The sequence below is a fragment of the Mirounga leonina genome, unplaced genomic scaffold (assembly GCF_011800145.1).
Source record: "Mirounga leonina isolate KUSES-001 unplaced genomic scaffold, KU_Mleo_1.0 Mir_91, whole genome shotgun sequence".
Taxonomy (NCBI): Eukaryota; Metazoa; Chordata; class Mammalia; order Carnivora; family Phocidae; genus Mirounga; species Mirounga leonina.
This window is the reverse complement of record NW_023270839.1, coordinates 1,167,897-1,178,024: the sequence shown is the minus strand read 5'-3', so window position 1 is coordinate 1,178,024 and position 10,128 is coordinate 1,167,897.

The following is a 10,128-nucleotide window of genomic DNA, read 5'->3' as shown; positions in this document are numbered from 1 at the left end:
TTTCCAAGAGACACTTTATTGACCAGTTCTTTGAAGACCTTTCTTCCTCTACCCACACCATAAATATTGGGGATCCCAGGAGCTCTCTCTTCTTATTATGTGTATGCAAATTAGTTCTTCACCATATTTATCATACTTCATTGTTATTTCATTGTCTTTCCTACGACTCACTGTAAATTTGCAAGTCCAGGATTATATCACTGCTCTATTTCCAGTGCTAGCCCCACACATGACATGAAGTTTGTGCTTAATAAATATTAATTGAGTGGGGCTCTGGGTGGCTCAGTCAGTTAAACATCTGACTCTTGATTTCGGCTAGGTCATGATCTCAGGGTTGTGGGATCAAACCCCACGTCAGGCTCTGTGCTCAGCACAGAGTCTGCTTGAGATTCTGTCCCTCTGCCCCTCCCCCCTCACTCTCTCTCTCTCTCTCTCTCTCAAAAATAAAAAAATAAATCTTAAAAATAAATAAATATTGAGTAAATGAATAGTTGACTGAGTCTAAAAATCCTTTACAATAAAGTTGTGCTTGAGGTGAGGTTTAAAAGAAGAGTAGGAGTATCAAGATGAAAGAAATAGATGATAGATGATTGGAGGCATTTGTGGATTTTGGGCAGACGAGTGATATACCAAAATTTGAAAGTTTGATCACTCCAGTGTTAGTGCGGGGGATAGACACGAGAAGGGGATTCAGAGCAACTAATATTGTAATAACTTTTTGCAAAAAGGCCCATGGCTATAGATAAAGGAAAAGGTAATGAATGGTTCAAGGCATAATTAGGAGGTTGAACCAATAAGCCTTAAAAATGGATTGGCTACAGGGAGTGACAGAGAGGAATTTTGGATGCCTTGGATTCCTTCACTAGCATAGGAAGCACAAGAGAAAAAGAAATTTGGGAGAAAAGATTAGGACCAAATGAGCCTTAGGTTTTTAAGTGTTCCATTATGGGTGCAGGAGTTAGAATACATTATAAATTCTAGGAGTTCAGGAACCATGTCAGTTTAATCACATAGTTCATCCTAATGTTGGTGCTTGATAAATTCCTTTGATGGTATTGATGGAATACCACATTGCCAATACTGCATTGCAGTTCCATCTAGGGGATCCCCTTTATACAAAGATGTGTGTTTATTTACTCATCCCTGTGGGGCCTTATGACTAGGTCGCCCTTTAGATGAACATTATCTATTTTTGCAGATGCTGTTTCAAAATTGATTAGTTCTCTGACCCGCCCACTGAAATCATCCACCAACCTATTGAAGAAGCAGAATGGGATGTGGATTATAGGGTTTCAGATAACACCAAGTCCCTTGTGAAAGGTATGTTATTTCATTGCTTTGTTCTGCTTTTGGAAGAGTGTAGCTGTGTTTTCTTTTCTCCAACTGTATAGGTCACAGCAATTTTTTTTTCCACCGGGAATTACAAGCTATACGGAAGATTTCCAGAGTAGAATCACAGTCTCACACAAATGCTAAATACAACTAATCAGGGCTTGGAAGGTACACAGAGGGTAATTAGTAGGTTATATTTGGGTCAGTACTAAGGTCATTTATGAGATACTACAAGAAAAAGACTTTGCCTTTCTGTAGGGAAAAAATGGAAATATATTCATTTTATGCATTGTAATAGATGCATTAAAATGGGCTAAAGGCATTTTTGGTAATTTCACATGTATATGTATCTCCGTATGTAAGATGGTTTTAAAGTGCAAACTGAAACGTTGTACCATATTCATAATGAGAGCATTAAAATTGGTAACAAGAAATTGCGTAACTTTGTCCACTATGCTATAACTAGAATCAGAACTGACAAAGGGGGATGCTCACTCTTAACTTAGAGGTTGTCTGCTACTAAAGAGATATTCATTTGGTAGTCTTAAAGCCTTCACTATACAACTATCCCTAATGAATTCATAATAATAGAACATGCCATGTTTACAGTAGATCTTAGTTCCATGGCCTATGTGGGCTTTTCAGGGCTTCCCTGACTTCTATGAACACTAAATGAGAGAAAATAGTGTTAACTCAAAGTGTGAATGTAGAATACATATTTAGGAAAGACAGTGTAGGTTTATCAAATTGGTGAATTACAGGAATAGATTAAAAATGAAAGCCATAAAATCTCTTCTTCACATACTCGTATAAGTTGATCTCATCTATACTCACTGTTTCAGCCACCACTCTCCTGGGACACATTTCTCCTTACTTTCTCTGTCTAGGTCAGACCATCTCTCTTAAACTCTAGATCCACAGATCCAGCTGCCTTCTATATCTACATCAATTTCTGTCCAAATCCACAACCTTATCAGTGTCTTTATATTTCAGTATATTCAAAGTTAACCTCATTATCTTCTCCCATAAACCCCTCCTTGCTGAAGTTTCAAATAAGCCATATGTTCAGACCTGGGTATCATCCTCCTTTCCTCTTTCTCTTTCACTACTGGTGTATAAACAGTCACTTCTTAGAATAATTTAGCTTATAAATATCTATGGAAACCACTCCTTTTATTCCCTTCTGTCACTGTCTTAATTCAGGTCTTCATGATTTTTTCCCCTGAATGACTCCAATTATCTCTTAATGGGTCTCTCAGCTTCAGTCTTTTCTGATCTCTCTTTAATTCATTCTTTGAATTTCTATTAGAGAGAGTGTTTTAAAATACAAGTCTGGCCATGTGACTCCCCTCCTTAAAGTCATGGTCTGTCTCTCTTGCCCTCAAAAAATGACCCTGAACTTCTACTTCTCACATGAAATAGAAGGCATCAGGCATGAGTGCTCATAACTTTACTCAACTCTTCTCATGTGCATATGCATTTTCACTATTCCTATCTTTGCCTCCTTCTCACTTTCATTATTTCTGGCCAAGGCAAAGTTCTGGGCCCTTGATCTGTGTCCCTTTGCTCTCTGCTTCCTCAGGGCTCTCAGACCATCATTTGTAGCCATTCTCCTCATCCTCTACTTCTTTGTCACCTCATTCCTCTTAACATACGGACATGTCCAAGTTCCCTTGATCTTAAACAAACAAAATCATTCCTCAGATGCAACAAGGCCAAAATAGAACTCACTATTTCCCCATACCATCTGTGGTTAACTGGTTTTTGTCCTTCAAAACAGAGCTCAAGTTGTACTCCCCACTCCCACTCTGTATTATTATATCATCTTGAATATTTACTTATAAAACACTTCACATATTATAGTTAACTATTTGTTTGCTTGTCTTCTTTATTAGACTGTGATCTTCTTGAGTGTGGAAACTGATACTATATAATTATTACCAGCAATTAATTAATTAAGTAGTAGTGAGTGTATATGTCAAAACATAGTCTCAGGTCTGAACACTGTTATTTTTCTAAAATTTCTATTTTTAGCTCTCATTTTGTCAGAAACTAAATTTAATCAGTCAGGATTTTTACCCTCTCCCCTTCTCCATAGAGGACTCTGTAGATTCTAGGCAGGTTATGAAGTACTGATGCTGGTGGAAGTGGGGCATGGGATATATCTGGGCCCAAGATGGCCAGGCTGCAACCCCAAGACTCCCCATTCCTGCCTGGTCTTCATTTAATGTACATTCAAATGGCTACACCCTCCTGATCCAGACAACAAGCTGACCTGGCTTTCTTTCAATTTTATCTTCTCTCAGGAGACATGCAACTGGAATTTCTCTTATTCCTCTTCCACCCTGAGATTAGGACAGGGGTTGAGCACTGAGTAGGACCTCATCTCAGGAAATAGCAATGTCTTAGCTTTCTTACTTTCTGTCTCTCTCTCTCTTTCTCTGCCCTCCAGAATCAGCTTTTAAATCAAACTGGCTTTGACCTTTGCTTCCAAATCTGTTGGCATAAACTCATTGCCCTGAATATTTCAGGGATTAGGGTTTTGAGATTCTAAATCCTAGTATATCAGTTCTGATCCTTTCTACTGAAAAAAGAAAATAGAATACCTAACTGAAATGAAGTCTCAATAATGAAAAGCTTTAATAATCTCATGTAAGAGGAGATTTAGAAGTAAGCGACAATTCTTGGTTTGGTTCACAGAGCAGCAGTGTCAATGATTTTTCAGGTTCTTGCCTTCTCTCTGTTACTGTATCCTCTGTATATTGGCTTTTTCTCAAACTTGCTTCCTCATGATCTCAAGATAGTTACTCTTCTCTCTTATTATTAGGGAGCAATACTTATCATATATTTTTATTTTATTTACTTATTTATTTAAATTAAAAATTTTTTTAATTTTAATTCCAGTGTAGTTAATATACAGTGTTATATTAGTTTTGGGTGTACAATATAGTGATTCAGTAGTTCCATATATTACTCAGAGTTCATCAAGATAAGTGTACTCTTAATCCCATTCACTGATTTCATCCATCCTCCCACCCACCTCTCCTCTGTTCATCACAAGTGTACTCCTCAATCCCCATCACCTATCCAATTCATTCCCCCCTCCGCCCTGACCTCCCCTCTGGCTGCCATCAGTTTGTTCTCTATAGTTAAGAGTATGTTTTTTGATTTCTCTCTTTTTTTGTCGTTTATTTGTTTTGTTTCTTAAATTCCATATATGAGTGGAATCATATGAAATTTGTCTTTCCCTGACTGGCTTATTTCACATATCATTCTCTAGACCCATCCATGTCATTGCAAATGGCAAGATTTCATTCTCTTCTATGGTCAAATAATATTCCATTGTATATATTTGTATTATATCTTTTTTATCCATTCATCAGTCGATGGACACTTGGGCTGCTTCCATATCTTGGCTATTGTAAATAATGCTACTTAATAAATAATTATTAATGTAATAATAAACATAGGAGTACATGTATCCCTTCAAATTAGTGTTTTTGTGTTCTTTAGATAAATACCTAGTACTACAATTACTGGATCATTGGGTAATTCTATTTTTAACTTTTTGAAGAACTTCCAAACTGTTTCCAGAGTGGCTGCACCAATTTGCATTCCCACCAACAGTGCAGGAGTGTTACTTTTTCTCCACATCCTCACCAATACCTTTTGTTTCTTGTGTTGTTGATTTTAGCCATTCTGACAGGTGTGATGTGATAGCTCATTGTAGTTTGGATTTGCATTTCCTTGATGGTAAGTGATGCTGAACATCTTTTCATGTGTCTGTTGGCCATCTGTATGTCTTCTTTGGAGAAATGTCTTCATGTACAGTTATCTGTTGCATTTCTATACACCAATAATGAAGCAGCAGAAAGAGAAATCAGGAATCAATCTCATTTACAGTTGTAACAAAAACCATAAGATACCTAGGAATAAACCTGGCCAAAGAGGTAAAAGATGTTTGAAAACTATAAAACACTGTGAAAGAAATTGAAGATGACACAAAGAAATGGAAAAACATTCCATGCTCATGGATTAGAAGGACAAATGTTGTTAAAATGTCTATATTACCCAGGGCACCTGGGTAGCTTAGTCAGTTGAGCATCCAACTTGTGGTTTCAGCTCAGGTCATGATCTCAACGTTGTGAGATTAAGCCCCACATCAGGCTCCATGGGCATGGAGCCTGCTTAAGATTCTCTCCCTCTCCCTCTACTTCTGCCTCTCTCTCTCTCTCTCCCTCTCCCTCTCTTAAGAAAAAAGTCTGTATTACCCAAAGCAATCTACACATTTATTTTTTTAAGATTTTATTTATTCATTTGACAGAGAGAGAGCACAAGCAAGGGAAGCAGCAGGCAGAGGGAGAGGAAGAAGCAGGCTCCCCACTGAGCAGGGAGCCTGATGCAGGGCTCGACCCCAGAACCCTGGGATCATGACCTGAGCCAAAGGCAGACGCTTATCCAACTGATCCACCCAGGTGCCCTGCAATCTACACATTTAAAGAAATCCCTATCAAAATACCAACAATATTTTTAACAGAGCCAGAATAAACAATCCTAAAATTTGTATGGAACCACAAAAGACCCCTGAATAGACAAAGCAGCCTTGGAAGAGAAAAACAAAGCTGGAGACATCACAATTCCAGACTTCAACTTATATTACAAAGGTGTAGTGATCAAAACGGTATGGTACTGGTGCAAAAATAGACTCCTAGATCGATAGAACAGAAAAGCCAGAAATAAACCTACAACTATATGGTCAATTAATCTTTAACAAAGCAGGAAAGATTATCCAATGGGAAAAGAACAGTCTTTTCAACAAATGGTGTTGGGAAAACTAGACAGTAACATGTCTACAGATATTTTAGAGTGAAATAATAATAAAGCTGACTGTAAGTCTTTGTTGACCAATATGCTTTTCTCCAGAGTAATTATTTTTTTAAAGATTTTATTTATTTATTCGACACAGAAAGACAGCGAGAGAGGGAACACAAGCAGGGAGAGTGGGAGAGGGAGAAGCAGGCTTCCTGCAGAGCAGGGAGCCCGATGTGGGACTCGATCCCAGGACCCTGGGATCATGACTTGAGCTGAAGGCAGATGCTTAACAACTGAGCCACTCAGGCACCCCTCTCCAGAGTAATTAATCAGAAATCCAGACTTTTCTTTAGGAGACCACCCAAATATCAATATTCATAGATCTTTTCTCAGGAGCTGGTCTCTAATCTTCTGCCTGGCATATATGCACCTGGCAGCCAGCATTACTGGAGCTTAATAGCAGAAGAGGCTCAGAAGGTCTTCTCCCTTTTTACTGTAAAAACTTTTATTCAGTCTTTCTGTTTCTAGTGAGTATCTCACCCCAGAATTCCACTGTACCTAGTGTGCCGAAGTCCAAACCTTATCTGGTTCAATTTCTCTAATGAAGAAACAATATAATATCTCATTATATATACACAAATAACACACAGGTAGTATTATACTATGCACATTACTTTTTATCTTGCTCCTTTCTTTTAAAAACTTGTCACAGATACTTTTCTATGTCAGCACATGTAACTCTACCTGTTACCCAAAGGCATCATCCTTAAAATGAAAATTTTATCTGAAAATCATGCCTCTTTAAGAAAAAATTCCCAATCAAGTAAAATTCATTTGCCTAAATATTGATGTGTGATATTCAACAGACCAATCACATCCAACATTATCTATCTTAAACAAGCAATAAAAAATACAAATTTTTCATAATTTATTTTATTTATGTTCTCCTTGATATCATTTATACTTATGTTCATCCAACCCTACCGCCTTTCCACTGCTCCCCAAATCACTACACTCTGAGAACCCAAAATCTTTTCATGAAAAATCCAGTGAGTACCCCACCCTCATGCCTCTATTTTAGTCCAAATAAAGATTCCCCACATAAAGCAATGAAAAAAAAATTTAAGTGGGGGGAGGTACAGACTATATAAATGTCTTTTAGCCTGTTGATTAAATGTTTAGCTAAGTAGGTTAAGAATTCCTCTCTCCCGGGGCACCTGGATGGCTCAGTTGTTAAGTGTCTGCCTTCAGCTCAGGTCATGATCCCAGGGTCCTGGAATCAAGCCCCGCATCAGGCTCCCTGCTTGGCAGGAAGGCTGCTTCTCCCTCTCCCACTCCCCCTGCTTGTGTTCCTGCTCTCGCTATGTCTCTCTGTCAAATAAATAAATAAAATATTTAAAAAAAAATAATTCCTCTCTCCCCAAAACAAAGAAAAAAACAAATTCCAATTTTTCTAAAAAGATGTCTAATTTTGACAAGTATGAAATCATGAATGCAAACATCATCCCAGCTCTCATCTTTAACAAGAGTTGAAATACTCTTCCTGTCCCTTTTAAAATTTCTTTTTTTATTTTTTCCTTTGGTTTTGTAATTTTTTCAGCTTTAGTTATAATTGATAATGCGGTAAACTGCACATAGTTGAGGTGTATAATGTTTTACGTATGTTTTGACGTATTTATATACCTATGAAACAATTACCATAAAAACATCATGAATCTATCCCTAGCCCCTAAAAGTTTCTCTATACCACGTATAAGCCATTCCACCTCCCTCATATTTCCCTGTCCCAGGCAATTATGGAACTGTTTTCTCTTGCTTTAGTTTTCATTTTCCATAATTTTATATAAATGGAATCATATGTATTCTTTTTGTCTGGATTCTTTCACTCAACATAATAATTGTGAGATTAAGCCATGTGATCTTAAGTATCAATAGTTCATTCCTTTTGATTTCAATAGTAGTATTCCATTGTATGGATATAGCATATTACATTTATCCATTTATTATTGAAGGATATTTGGGTTTGTTTCCAGTTTGGGGCTATTACAAATAAAGCTCCTATGCATATTTATGTGCAAGTCATTGTACAGATGTATGCTTTCATTTCTTGTGAGTAAATACATAGAAGTGGAATGGCTAGGTAAATAGTAGATGTATATTCTACTTTTTAATAAGTTGCCTAGTTGTTTTCCATAATTGCTATATCATTTTACATTAGTACAAGCAGTCTATGAGAGTTCCAGTAAATCCAGCTTCTCCTTAACAGCTGACATGGTCAGTCTTATTAATTTTAACCATTTTACTGGGTGCTTATTATAGTTTTAATTTGCATTTCCAAATTGATTAGTAATGTTGACAAGATTTTTGTGTGTTTAATTGCCATTCCTGTATATTCTTTGATGAAGTGTCTGTTCAGATCCTTTGCCATTTTTAATTGAGCTGTTTCTCTTAATATAATTAAGTTATAACTTTTCTTTATATGTTCTTAATACAAGTCCTTTGTCAGATAAATGTTTTGCAAATATTTTCTCCTATTCTGTGGCTTGGGTGTTCATTTTCCTAGCATTGTCTTTCAAAGAGTAAAACTGTTTTTCGTTTGTAGTTTGTGTTTTTTGTGTAGTATTTATGAAATCTTTGCCAAACTAACATATTTTCCATTGTTTTCATCTAGGAATTTTATAGTTTTACCTCTTATATTTAGATTTACAATCCATTTTGAATTAATTTTTGTTTACGGTGTGAGATCAGGGTAGAGGTTCATTCATTCACATAGACTATCCAATTATTCTAGCACTGTTTGTTGAGAAAAGAATCCTTTCCCCATTGAAGTTCCTTAGCATATTTGTCAAAAATTATTTGACCAAACCAATTTAGGTCTATCTGCAGAATCTCTATTTTATTCCATTGAATTATATGTCTGTCTTCCTACCAGTACCCACACTGTCTTGATTATTGTAGCTTTATAATAATAACTCCTGAAATCAGACGGTGTTATACTCCAAGTTTCTTCTTTTCATGGTGTGTATGCATGTGTTTGTATGTGTGTGTGTGGCTATTCTAGGTTCTTTGCATTTCCATAAAATTTCAGAATCAACTTGTCAATTTATATGAAAGTATGCTGGAATTTTAATTCTGATCCCATTGAATATATGGATCAACTTGGGTCAAATGTCAAATGACATCTTAAGATGTCATGAATACAATACACCTCTCTTTTGATTTAGGCTTTCTTTAATTTCTCTCAACAATGTTTTGTAGTTTTCAGTGTGTGTCTTATACAAATTTTGGCAAATTTATCCTTAAGCATTCCATATATTTGATGCTATGATAAATGGTATTGTTTTTATTTTAATTTCAATTTCTGATTGTTTACTGCTAGTATATAGAAATGCAATTGGTTTTTCTACATTGGCCTTGTATTCTGCAATGTTTCTAAATTTCCTTATTAGTTCTAGTAGCTTTGTAGTCAATTCCATAGAATTTTCAATATAGATGATTATGTCATCTGTGAATAAAAAGAGCTTTACTTTTCCCTTTCCAGCTTACATACCTATTTTTTCCTTGTCTGGTTAGAATATCTGGTTCACTGTTGAAGAGAATTGGCAAGGGATCTAGGAATTCTAATTTAGGTAGGCAGAATTTACAGGTTAAGAATTTTCCCAAATATGGAAAAACTCCTTAAAGGGGGATTGGAGAATCATAAATATGACAGCCACTGGGAGGGAGGAAAGATGGGCAGGAAACAGTGAGAGGAGAGTCAAAGAAATAAACAAATCAAAATAAAACAAAACCAAAAATAAAAAATACCTTTGCCTTCTAACTTTTTTTTCCAGATTGAGTCTTTCTACAGTAGATTAAGAAAATGGGCCCAACTAGGAGGTTAAAAATATAATCTTAAAGATGAAATAAACTGAACAACACATGTGAAATTTACTTTTCCTTAGGAACACTGAATTAATTTCCCTCATAAGTATCTATGACACT